We start from the raw sequence: 13319 nt of genomic DNA on the forward strand, positions 1-13319 counted from the left end.
TTTTGTGGCAATTCCATGGCTCCATTTCTCCTGTCATGGAAAAGACTTGGGGATGGCAGACCCCCAGTCAGGAAGGTTTTATCTCAACCCTTATTGCTGAGATGTAGTTTTTCCAAGCTTGGGAATCCATTCATTGGGAGATCTGTTCATTCCCACTCTGCAAAGACACCTTAATTCTGTTCCTCACCATTCCACTAAACTCCAATTCCTTGGCCAGCCCTATTGGTTCACCTCAGACTTTATTCCACTTTAGATTTCCCCATCATTCAAGAGACTCCCTGATAAGCCAATCTGGCATTTTATATTCCCAGATTCCATAAAGGAGATTTTGTCCTCTCCAGAAAGGTCACAGCACCAAAACCAAGGCTCTGTGGTAAAGCACAGGTGAGCCCTGTGCCCCCTTTCCTGTCCATCACCTTCCACAGGACCAATCCAGGAGGAATTTGCTCTTTTCCTTATGCTGCATGAGAACCAGGATCAAAATCACACCCACACGTGTGCCACTGTTGGAAATGTTGGCTGAAATATATTCTAAGAAATAAGATTACTCCAAATGAGCATTTTTTTGGCTTTTCCAGCTCAGCATTCAGAGTTTCATCTCCTCACATCCTAAAGGGAATAGATCTCATTTGTAAGAAAAACCCTTTGCTTTTTATAGATGCAGCTTTTTCATTTCCTGGGCTTTGCACCTCTGAGAAAGAGCAACATAAACCATGAGTGAGACATTACTTCAGCCAGCCTACTCCAGCCTGCATTATTCCCTTGCACTCATTCAGCAGCATCCTTTTTGCATGGTCTTATCCTTTTTTTTTTATTATTATTTTTTTTTGCCTCCAACAAAACCAGGTTTCTTTAAAACCATAATACACAGACATATTTTTAGCTGCAGTGCCAAGGGGTCAAACCCACCAGCTGGTCTAACATGTTGTGGAAGGCAGAGGGGAAGTGGAGCTGTCTAAGACACCAGAGCAGCACCATCAAATCCCAAACCTGAGAAATCTCAGTGTCTGTCTCCTCTGCTGCCCCTCTCTCCCCAGCTCTGCTCTCTTCTCTTTCCCCACTCTCCCAAGCTGTTTGTTTTGCATCCCCAGCCAAGCTGACTCCCAGCCAAACATCCTGGGGGCAGGAGAATGTTATTTATCCCTAGTTACAACCCTTTGGTGGATAACAAGCAGAATTTGTCTTGGGAAAAGGAGAATCCCTGTGCTTGGAGATGGTAACAAGCTGAAGGTAATTGGGCAGAGCAGCCAGCAATAAGGAGCCCTCTGGCTCCTGGACCAGTATTTTTTGTAGTATTTTGCTGCCTGAAAATTCAGTTTGGTGTTTGAAGATGCACTGACATGTTTTAATCCCCAATGGGCACAACTCTGAGCTTTTAGAGGTGGGAGTGAACGTGAAATTAATTCTCTTTCTTCTGTCCTGGGGTGCAGGAGAGCACAAGCACTGTGGGTTCACTTTGATAAATTTTCACTTAGTAATTGAAGGCCAGGCTGCTCCAGCTTTTATTAGAAAAAGGAGCAGGAATCCTTTGAAGAAATGATTGAGGTTGGTATTCTTTCCAACAGGCCATTTGGTTCAAAGCAAGCCTTTACTGGTTTCAAACATTTACAAAAAAAAGATTTGTCAGGGAATTTTTTCTCAAGAATAGGAACTCCTGCAATGCTGCTGACTCCCTCTTAGTTTCCTTCTTGCTGAGTCCTCAGAATCAAATGAAAAATGGCACCTTTGAATGACCAAATATGTGTTGGGAAAAACTGTCAAGCACTTGTACCTGTTAATTTACCATCACTTGGCTCCAGTTCTTTTATGGAGGCAACTTTTACACCTTTTTTCTTTTCTGGACATCCAAAGGAGAGGACAATGGAGGGAAATACTGAATAAAATTATACAAAATGAGGGGAACAAAAAGAAATATTTTCTTCTAATATAGGGGACCACTGATGTCACCAAACAACTGATTTGAAATACTGTCATTCTAATAAGTACAGTAGATATAATTTATAAATATTTAAATATCCTTGAGTGCTTACGGAGAGATCGGTGCAAATCAGCCAAGTCTTTCTTCGAGTCAAATAAAAATTGGAGTCCAATTTCAGTTTACCTCCTCCAAAATGGATCAAAAGCCCAGTTTGGTGAAGGGTTTCACTGCTGCAGAAGGTGGGTGCTGGGTCACTGCACAGGGAGAGGTCTGGGATGGTTTGTGCTCTTTGGGTGCTGCATTGTGACCCTCCCAGGTGGCATTTGCCACATGGATGGGTGCAACTGGTGTTTGCCACAGGGCTGCCTCTGTAGAAATCTTGAGAATAGATGAAGATCTTTGGTCTGTCATCTCAGAACAAGGAATCAGTGTCCTATCCCCCTTTCCCATCTTATTCCTTTCTGCTTTTCCTGTTGGGCAAAAAAAAATAAAAATAAAAAAAGAAAAACAACCAAATTCAATTTATTTATTCACTTCTCAATTCTGCCTGAGCCTGTTTTTTTAAAGACCCTTCTTTTGTGAGTTTAATCAGATGCTTGATAAGAGCAAAAGCGTTGCTAACTAACACAGGCTACAAAGCAGCCCCTTCAGGGAACACATGACCTCATCCCCAGGATTACTCCAGCACAGGAATTCAGCCTCCAGCATGCCCAAAATAAACCTTTGCAGGGAAATGCTTGATCCACCTCCCCTTGGCCAGGCATATGCTTTGCCAATGTCTTCCTCAGTGGCTGGGACGAAACCCGTATGGAAATTCAGATTCTGTGCTCCCAAGCAGCTTGCCCTGCTGGCTGGAGCTGCCTTTGGGCCGCTGCCCTGCAGGAGCAGCCAGCCCTGGCACAGGGATGCACTCATGGAGCTGCATTTCACTCCCAGCTCCCTTTGTGTGTTGGGTTTTGTTGGATGCTCGGAGCCCTGGCAGCCGGGAGCGGCTCTGTGGGGTCGCACACAGCACTCCCCAAACCCCCCCTCTGCCAAAAGGTGGCACAAATCCCTCCCTGATGGATGAGAAGTGACACCATTGTGGTGTCTTGGAGCTCTCAAGGCCTTTAGCACCCAATATTGGACAGCACCAATATGCCAAGGATATCAAGGATAACATCCCTGCTGGTGGTTTCCAGCCAGCTGCTTTGGGATCTCAGTCTGGGTTCAAGACTGAGCTCCTGTTGCCTCTGTGATGAAGAGGAGGATGTGGTGAGCAGCTCCCCACCCCAGCACATTTTGCTGAACAAGGTCTCCAAGGAAATGCAGGATGGACTCCTGCCGTTCTTGAAGTAAAATGAACTAAAAAGCAAAATCCTGTTTATGCCTTGGGAAGGCTGCCCTAGAGCAGAGACTTGACAGAGCTAAAGAATAAAACAGGGATTTATTAAAATGTCTCAATGTGTAGCCATGATATTTTCTGAAAAATCCTTTCCTTAGGATTTTTCCTCCTGAGAAGCTGAGAGGCCTCAGGAACAAAATGTAACCAATGGTTATCTGCTGCTGTGGAATGCAACAGGGGCATCTGGGATTGGGCTCATGTGGTTGTTTCTAATTAATGGCCAATCACAGTCAGCTGGCTTGGACAGAGAGCCCGAGCCACAAGCCTTTGTTATCATTCTTTCTTTTTTCTATTCTTAGCCAGCCTTCTGATGAAATCCTTCCTTCTATTCTTTTAGTATAGTTTTAATATAATATATCACATAAAATAATAAATCAGCCTTCTGAAACATGGAGTCAGATCCTCATCTCTTCCCTCATCCTAAGACCCCTGTGAACACCACCACATCAATGGATCCACCTTGGGCAGCACAAGAGCCCAGCCAGGGCTGCACCCAAGATGAACCAAAATGGCCCCAAAATGCACGGCCGGGCACGGGGTCTCTCCCTGGGATCAGTTCTGCTCCATTTGCATCTTGCAGTTCATTGTCCCATTCCAGCTTTAGCCCCTGCAGTCCCACCCTGCTTGTTTTTCTCTCTCCAGCCCACGGGGTTTGTGCTCTTGGGCTGAGATTTGGGTCATTTGTCCTTGGTGCCCAGCTGGAGCAGGAATTGTTTTGTGTCCCTGCTCTGTGCACAGAGCTCAGCATCCCCTGATGTGAAGCCCAGACCCACCCACTAAAGCAGCACAGAATGTGGAAAATAGAAAAGCTGAAACCTGAGGCATCAATGTCAAGTCCCAAGCTGGAGACCTGCTTTAAGCCCCATTATCCCTAGTCAGGAGCTCATAACCATGCTGGAAAGCAGCACATCTGTGGCTCACACTGAGATGTATCATTTATTTGTTTCTAATTATGCACATTTAGCAGCAAATTACACGAAAGATTAAACACCACATTATGAGTGTGGTCTGATTAATTCTGCACCATGCTTTTAAGTCACTCAGCAATTACCTTCACTCATTTTTTAACACAGATAATTTTATTAAATCTGGTGGTACCAAAAATGAGTTAAGAGCTTTGGATTCCTGTTTTTAGTGTGGTCTCTTCCCAAGGCTGGCTGCCTATATATAATTATTACATAATGCCACATTTGATGCTTCTCATTTAAACAACAGCTGAAATAGCTGCAAGGCTCTGACATGAGCCAAGGCAAGCTGGATATCACAGGGTTCAGCAGATGCCACTTCCTTGGCTCTGCTCCTGTAAATGTGAATTCTTCATCATGCTTGGGATACCTGTTGGAGGGAGATGATGCAGAGCCTCGAGGTTTGAGTTTATTCTACAAATAATTGGCCTGAAGAGAAAGTACTGCCCTAAACACCATGGTGGTGGTGAGAGCAGCTCTGCTTCTGCCAGACTGTGCCATTTCCAAAGTTCTCCTTTGCCCTTTTCACCATCAATCTTGTGCCCAGGTGTGACCTATTTATGTCAGAATTCAGAACATCTCTCTGGCTGTCCTGGATTGCTCCAGCCCCTGCCTGGGGGCTCAGAGACCCTGGCACAGAGCCCAAGACCCCTGTGCCTTTGATTATGACCCATGGAAAAAATTACCAACCTTAGATGAGGATCTCCAAGCCACAAAAGTTTAAGTAGAATAATAATTAGTTTGTCACGGGGTGAAAAATCGATTTTTTGGGTTTTTTAGAATGGGGGTTCAGGAGGCAAGATGGAGGGATCTGGGCATGTCCAGCCTTTCTGCTTCTTCTTCTTGGCCTCCATCTTCTGCTGTGATGGTGGCACTTTGGGATTGGTTTAGAGTAGAAGCTCAGTGTCTAACACAGGTGATAGGTATTGGAAAGTTATGGTAAACATTGTACACGTAGTTTTTAGTATAAAAACATAGCTCCACCCTGGGGGCAGGCAGAGTGCCTCTGTCTGTCCTGCTGAATGGACCTCGACAGGCCAGAGAAAGAATTTTATAGATAAGAAACAATAAACAACCTTGAGAATGAGAATAGAGGAGTTCTGACTCCTTCTTCGATTGCTAGGCTGGGAAAAGAGAATTTCTAATGCATCTTGGGGTCATCCTGACCAGCAGAAGCCCCAAGATATTTAGAGGGTGGCTGTGATTAAACCTTATTAAGAGCTGTAGGCACTTGGATGCTCTTATTTAACACCCTTGGGGCTACCTCTAATCCAGGTGATATATTAAAAGAATTAAGAATTCAAGTATGAAGAGCATAATAGACTTTATGCAGAAAAACTGAGAGCAGAGGAAGCCTTTTTGTAGGGGTAAACTGAAGAATATTTCTAGAGCAGTTGGAAACACAGAATTAGGACATTTAGTTATTTGTACTTTCTTTAGACTTATTAGAAATCAGGGTGAGAACTGACTGGGCTGAAATGGCAGAGCTGAGAGATGATCTCAGCTCTCCCAAGTCCCAGCTCGCTGCCATTCCCACATTCCTGGCTCTCCCCTGAGCTCTTGCTGCTTTGCTCCTGATGGAATAGAAACAGCAATGGATGTTCAGGCAGCATTTCTTTGCTCTTCTCATCATCAGCCAGGTCATTCCTAACAAACATAAATCAGCAAAGTCTCTAGGGCCCAGTAACTGGAAGGCACCTCTTGATTGCTGGGTTCCATATCCTGTTATTGCAGGCATCTCACCCCATAATCTGTTTTTCGCTTCTCTTTAATTATTGCATGTTTTCAGCAGTCATTTTCTCCCAGCTGTATCTCTGCTTTTCATTGAATTCATGAGATTTGCTCAATATAATCAATATTTCATTGATCAAAGGTGTCACTGGAATAAGACCACCTCCAGTCCCTGAATTTTTACTCTGCTTTGAAAAAGAGCCAAACTTATTGTTTGGTTTGGAAAATTCTGTTCTCTCTCTGAGATCCTGAACAAGGATAGACCTGGAGAGATTTTCCATGGCTAAGAGGACAAAACATGTGAAACAAAAGTAGTTTATAATGGAATAATCATGGTAATTTACCTCAAAATAGTCACTGTACAACAGAAGGTTTAGTCTCTCATGGGTCTCCTTTTATGCTTATCATTCAGAATTTACCAGAGCTCTTTCACATTTTATGGATGTTGGCTTCAGTGGATTATTTCTCCTTCCTCTTTGTGGGACTGTCATGCTGATAGCTTTGAAATATGAGCCTTTGCTAAATTCTAAATTGTACACAAAGCAATTAATTAAAATTCCTTCCAAAACAGCCCTGGCAAAGCCCTGGCAGTGCTGCTCTCCGGCCAAGGTGGAATGGGTGGAGGCTAAAATGCATCCAAGTTGATTTATTTCATGATGGTGTGCAGTAGGATCTGTGAAGCAGAGACCCTGCAGCTTCCCCAAAACAGGAACATCACCTCAGAGCTGTAGCCAAAGGTGAAAACTGAGCTGGAGTGAAGAGTTCAGGCTTAGCTCAGTGATATTTAATGCAGTACCCATGAATTGTTTAAATTGTTTAATTGCAGTTCTTTGAAAGAGTCTGAGGCATAAATGTGATCACAGGACCTCTCATAGGATTTCAGATAATCTAAAATTCCTGTTGTTTTCATGACTAATTCCAGTGGCATGGGCAAAGCCCTTGGGATGGGTGATGGATGCATTGATGGATGTCATTTGTGACAGCTCAGGAGCCAATCCTGAATTAAGTGCAGAGCAGCTCCCATCTCTGCACTCAGAGTGTTCTGGGCCATGTCTGTGCTCAGCCCCAGAGCTGCACTGCTCTGAAATGTGCAGTGCCAGCAGCAGATGGGACACAGGTGGCATCCAGAGCCCTGAGCTGTGGCTGCTCACCCACATCAAACACAAACTGCTGGTTTGTCCTGGAATGAGAAGGATTCAAGTCACAAAGGCAGGCACATCCAGAGGAAAATGTGCTTTTATAAGCCACAAATGCCTTCTGGGAGGTGTTTGAACCACTGTGGTGGGACTCAGCAAAGCTGCATCAGCTTCCTCTGGCTTGCAGTGGGTAAAATACCTCAGCAAAAAGGCAGAGGCTCCTGGGGAGCTTGGGATTCTCAGTGCCAGCCTCTCCATGTCCCAGTTTTCTGTATTTAAAGTGGAGGAGTGTGCTTTGTTTATCCATTATAATTCAAAAAGCTTTCAAAGAGGCTCTTTGCCTTTCTCCAGCACATGTGGATGCCATGAGGCTCCTCTTGTGGGGCTGTGGACATCACTGAGTCCCTTCTGTGACAGAAAAAGTGGGTTTGTGTCCCTTGTATCCCTACACTTCAGCTCCTCTAGTTGAACAACTTTTAAAACTTCCTTCCAGTTGTTTCCTCTCTGCCCCTTTCTCCATGGAGTTTTTCCAGAGGATACTTTCTTGCTTTTTCCCTCTTTTTCACTCTCATTGCACTCCCACAACTATTTTAGTTAATGCTTATCTCCCTTTGTCATTTCCAGGAAGAGCTTTAGTCTGAAATATGGCATAGGTGGGGTGGCAAAGGTTTTTATTCAGGGCTTTTACATTTTGCTATTTATTAAAGGGAGGTCACCAAGCCTGGATCTATAATTTTGTGTGGGTTTCCCAGATGTGGGATTTCTCATCTAGAAAACTGTAGAGCATTTGCAGGGTGTTTATTCTTTGTAACCTGGCCATGGAGGAAGAAGTGAAGTTGTTTGACCATAAATTCAAGGTAAGTCCTCAATCTAGAGACTGGATGGATTCCTGCCTATCACTCTGCCCTTTATCTGATAAAGGCAATCAGCTTCCTCGTGTCCCCTTTGAAAGTTATGATTCTCTTCTCACCTCTTTGTGCAGCTGATTTAAGGCTTTGAAGAAAATTCCTGAATTATGAAAATTTCCCTTTGGAGCTTCACACCCTCAGGGCTTGCTCATATCTGTGGGGTCTAATTGGGGTTGAAACAATTGCCACACTTCTCTGCACACACATTCTCTGGGAGCCTTGGGGAACACAGTGGTTTTTCTGAATTACTCTAAATTCAGCTGCCTTAAAATTCCTCTCCTTAGAATGGTTAAAATGTGAATAAAGAGGGAAAAAAAAAAAAAAGGAGGGGTGACAATTTGGCTTTGATCATTTCTGCTGAAAAGATTCAGGCCTGATGGCTTAGGACTGTTATGAATTTCTGCTCTCTACTGTGATTTAATGGAGTTTGACCTGCACTGAGTATCCCTGCTGATTCCTTCACCCTGTTGGAATTGGGAATGGAAAGAAAATTATTTTCTGCAGTTATGAATGCGTGGAACCAGCAGTGAATGATGAAGTCAGAGCTGTTCATGTTTTGCCCTGACGCATCAAAACTTCCCGGTCCCCCCAGCCCCTTTGCTTTGAGAACATTTCAATTGACTTCAGATTTAATCCACTTTTTCTGGAGAAGATTCCCAGAGCCTCAGGAATCACAGAGTCTTGGTGAAACCAGCCCAGCACTCTGGCTTGGAGGGGTTGCACCTTTTGAGGCCTTGCCTTGTTAAAATGCCCTCTGGTCTCAATTTCTGAGTCCTGTGGAGCAGCCCTGCTTGCATTCCTGGCAGAAAATGCCCCAATTGTCCATGTCTGCAGACAGGCAATGGTATCAATATCCCCAGGAGATGATAACTCTTTTTGTCCTGGTGGCAGTAGCTGAGGAGGGGGCAGTGGTAGCTCCACATGTGCCCTGCTGGGCACTCCAGGCCGCAGGGAACACACAGCTCCCACCTTGCTGGTAACCCTGGAACCCTGAACTCCCTACAGGTAACAGATCACAGAAAACTCCTTTGGGTTAGCAATTTACAGACCTCAAAATGCCCCTTAGTGTGTTCCCTGGAGAGGCCTTTGGCTCTTCTCCAGCTGACTCTTCCTCCCTGTCACAATCCAGCCTGCTGCTATTTCACCCAGATTTTAACAAGATGTGCTTGAATCCAGTATGGTGCTGACAATATTTGATCCCTTCCCACTGAAATGTAGGAAATATCTGCTTAGACAGGAATTATTTCCTTCCCCCCCCCCCCAGCTCTCTTTTTTCCCTGCCATTTTCATGTCTAATTTCCAAGTCATGACATGCAGAGGGTGTCTGAGCAAATCTAATCAGCCTTCTGCCTTCGTTAGGAAGGACAGCTGAGATGGAGTTTTTAACACCTCCATTCCTTCCTTGCTGCAATCTGTTTTGATTAAAATTGCACAGGGCTCTCATCTGCATATTTATCATTCCACATACCCACAAATCATCTCACAATTCTGCCACTCCTGAACCTTCAGGAGAGACTGGAGTGCTACAGCAGGACTTTAAAGTATGCAGGCATTAATTTAGTTTCTCACACCTGCTGCTTTCCAGCAAATATGGCTTTGGGGAAGGGAAATATTCATGCATTACCTTTGCTTAGTATTCCCCAGGAGTCAGGATTCCTGGGGGTTTTTTCAAGATTGATTGAAAATTTCCTATTAAGAAACAAATTTCTAATTAAATGGAAAGGTCCTGAAAAAGTTCTGATGCTGAGAGGGGGGCAAGGGGAAGGGGGATGTCTAAACAAAGAAATAACCCTTTTTAATAACATTTTTTCAGGTTTTTATAGCTAGACTGTGACATGCTTTCAAATCTTCAGATGAAAGGGCTGCAGTGGAAATGAAAATTATTCCTTCCCTTTGTGCTATTGACAGTCCACCTTACCTCCACCACATATTATTAAGTGGATCACCAGGCAGTGATCAAGTTTGTAAGGAGAGTTTTCTAGAAATAGCCCTTTTCTGCTCTTTGGTTAAAATCTAACTTTTAAAGTTAATGTTCACGTAAGAAAATTCTTACCTGAATCTCCTTTTCCCCCAGCTGGTACTGCAGAGATGCTACAATTTGCTTCTCAATTCATAATCTCTATTTTTTAATCGGATATTTAAGATGTGTGAGAGGCCACAACACATTTTTTTCTTATTTAAATCAAGGTGGTGCCTCAGAGAGCAGGAGAGCAGGAGATAACTCTTGCCCAAGGAGGGTGGGAAGGTGCCTGTGACCAGATGGGGAGAACACAAGCTCTGGATTTCTTGTCCTGCATGACGAGCAGAAAGTTTTGCAGATCATCCACATCATCATGTCCGGGATTTTCATAGTCAGAGTAGCAGGAAGATCTGAGGGCACAGCTCATTAGGATGATAGGTGCTCCCTATTAGGCAAAATATTTGTAAAACTGGACACCCTCTGGGTCATACAAACCTCTCCAAGTACCTGAGAGACATCACCCAGCTCCTCTTACAGACCACAAGGCCAAACTCATGCTGGGAGGGGTCATTTTCTGCCAGCCTTTGCTGCAAGACTTTTAGGTGCCCCTAAATAATCCAGCAGCTGATGTCTGCAAAGAAAATATCCAGAGGATTTCTCCAAGAGGCAGGTTTAAAATGCAATCCACACAAGCTGCTCTGAAGGGAAGAGGAGGGAAAATGAAGGTTCAGCAGATCCTGGCAGTCACTGTGGCTTCATTTCTCTCCTGCTCCTGGGTGGTCAATTGTGGTCAGAGCTGTTGTTTGGATGTGTCTGAGGAGCTGGGGCTGGAGAGAAGGATGTCCTCTGTGTTCCCCAGCCAAAACCATGGCTAATGTATAAAGAACTGCAGGAAGGTGTCTTGTTCTGTAGGTGTCAGATGCAGGAGTGGAGCTCAGCTGACCACACTGGGCCCGTGGCAGATGGGATGAGAAACACCTGATGGGGATGAATTAGCTCAGACATCACACGAAGTGCCAAAGCACAGGGGGCACAGAGCAGGCAAGCAATGCTGCTCCTAGACCACCATGATGTTTCTCCAGAAACTTCAAAAGGATGCCAGCCCAGAGATGTTAATTCTTCCAGTTTCATCTGTGAGCTGAGAAGTTTGGCTGCTTCTAATGCTGCAAGTGTCCTCTCAGAGTCCTGCTGTTCATGTGGCTTTCCCCAGGAGTGAAGGTGACAGTGACAGTGGCTCTTGCCAGAAGAGGTTTTTAATTTTCCAGGCATATTAAAGAAATCACAGTCTATGCCATGATTAAGTGATTTGTCAACTCACATTGGTCAGCAGAAAAAAAGCGCGACTTCCTTGGTTTGGGCAAGGCCCTCATTCCTGTGGGTTGGGATTTACAGAAGCCATAAAGGAATGGATGCTCAACTTTCACTAAAATTCAGTGAGAATGAGATGCAGAGCTGCCTCCAGTTTGTTCCATTTTCCACTGGTGATCCATCTGTCAAGCAGCCTGTCCCTTCAGTGACTACTTGAGGGTTAGGCACCAGTTTTGGCTGTATGACCTTGTCCTGGGGCAAAAAGTGCATAGCAGCACATGGAATTGCATGGGAAGCACTTTGCAAAGCCCAAATGGGAGTGCTAGAGACTAAAATCCCACTTTAAATACAGTCCTGAACACATTTCATGAACTGGCACCCCAGTTTAGGGATTGAGTCAGAAATGAGACCTGGACCATGTCTGTCTCTGTTATTCTTTATTAATAATCTTGTGATCTCTTCTGGTGCAGACAGGGCTTGCAGAAATATTTGAGCAAATGGGGTAAGTGTTAGAAATGCCTTAAAGCTGAATGGTTCTCCGTAACAAGGAAAAAACCTTCCCTGCTGCTTGTTTACTTCTGATTTATTCCCCAGTAAAAAGGGGTGAAGTTTGCCCATTCCCTACAAAACCCACTAAACTCCAGTGAAGTGTCTGATGTGTTATTGTCATTCCCTCACAAATGCAGCTTGGGATAGCATGGGAAAAACAATCCCTCCACTTTGGGGGAATCAGAAGGGTGGAAGAGGCTGGTCTCTCATCTGACAAATAAATTAGCATCAAACCCATGATGTTTAGAGAATAAATTGCTGTTTCCTCCATTACTGGCATTTCATAGCTTGCAACCACTGAAAGCACAGTCACTGATCTAACCATTAAACCAAGATCTTCTGGGAGAGGGAAGGAAAACAAATGCTGAGATGACATTTATTAGGTGTGCTTGTTCAGGCAGTCCATTACTGCTCTGGCTCCGCACTCTACGTGCTCAGGGGCTGATCCTGCATGGAAGTCAATGGATGGCTTTGCACTCCCCTGGCTCACTCCACTGAAAAGGAACAGGCACAGACTGAGGAGGAAGAGGAAATAGTGGAGCTAATTGAAAGGAATGAGTTTCAGGAGGAGCTGTAGAGCCCAGCCAGGTGCTTGTAACTGTACACGAGTTATTGTGCTAAAGCTGAGGAAAGATCAGGCAGTGGGAAATGCTGCCTGATAGAAAGGGATATTGGCTGCTAAAAAGGCATTTTTACACATGTAGTTTTATTGCTGTCTCTGTTGTTGGAGTCTCTGCTTCTCTTGTGCCTCACTACTTTTATACTAAAATATCTCTGTGATACAAGCACTGGCACCAGAACCTTCCACCAGCAGAGAGTTCCATTTATCTTCATGCTCTTGATAAATCATCATATAGTGGAACTTACTATGGAGCTACAAGCCTTGGAGTTCAGATTCTACAGCAATCTTGGAGTAATTTAAAACATATAGAAAAGGGATGGAATGAGCTTGGTGGTGTTGATGCACCTTTTGACAATGTCTTGAGTTTCTTACATGGTCCAAACCTGAGCAGCCTTCAAGCATTGGAGGGATGAAGGAAATACAGAATTTAACATTGGTTAAATCATAACAGAACACATGTTTATTTCATCTACCTCTGTTTTCAGTTGAGCTGAGACTCAGTAAGCATCTTTGCCCCAGTCTTCTGCTTGAGGCAGTTAAACTTTCTACAACCCACTGTATTTGCTCTAACCTGGAAATAACAGCAGCTTTCTTCCTGCCTGGTGGCGTTTCCTTCAGAATCACAATGAGATCCTGGAAAACCACTGTTATTATACATCAAGCAAGCTCAGCAGCTTGGGTGAAGTGTGATGGTCCTGTGGTAAAAATTCAGCATTCTGATGTAAAATAAAAAACCTAAAATAGTTGAAGTACTAAAACACTGGAACGTATTTGCAGGTGTTTAATACTAGACAAAAAAATAACAAGTGGAAGCAAAACACAAAAGAAAAGTAAAGAA

The 13319-nt window shown here is 44.2% G+C and overlaps 1 protein-coding gene across 3 annotated transcripts in view; it reads left to right on the plus strand.

The window, feature by feature from the left end:
• The window catches only part of TNC (tenascin C), a 78736-nt gene that overhangs the window by 12120 nt on the left and 53297 nt on the right, over nucleotides 1–13319 (plus strand). The window lies entirely within an intron of this gene.

This window comes from Agelaius tricolor, unplaced genomic scaffold, assembly GCF_023055355.1.
Source record: "Agelaius tricolor isolate 1412-34295 unplaced genomic scaffold, bAgeTri1.0.p SCAF_37, whole genome shotgun sequence".
In the NCBI taxonomy this organism is placed as follows: Eukaryota; Metazoa; Chordata; class Aves; order Passeriformes; family Icteridae; genus Agelaius; species Agelaius tricolor.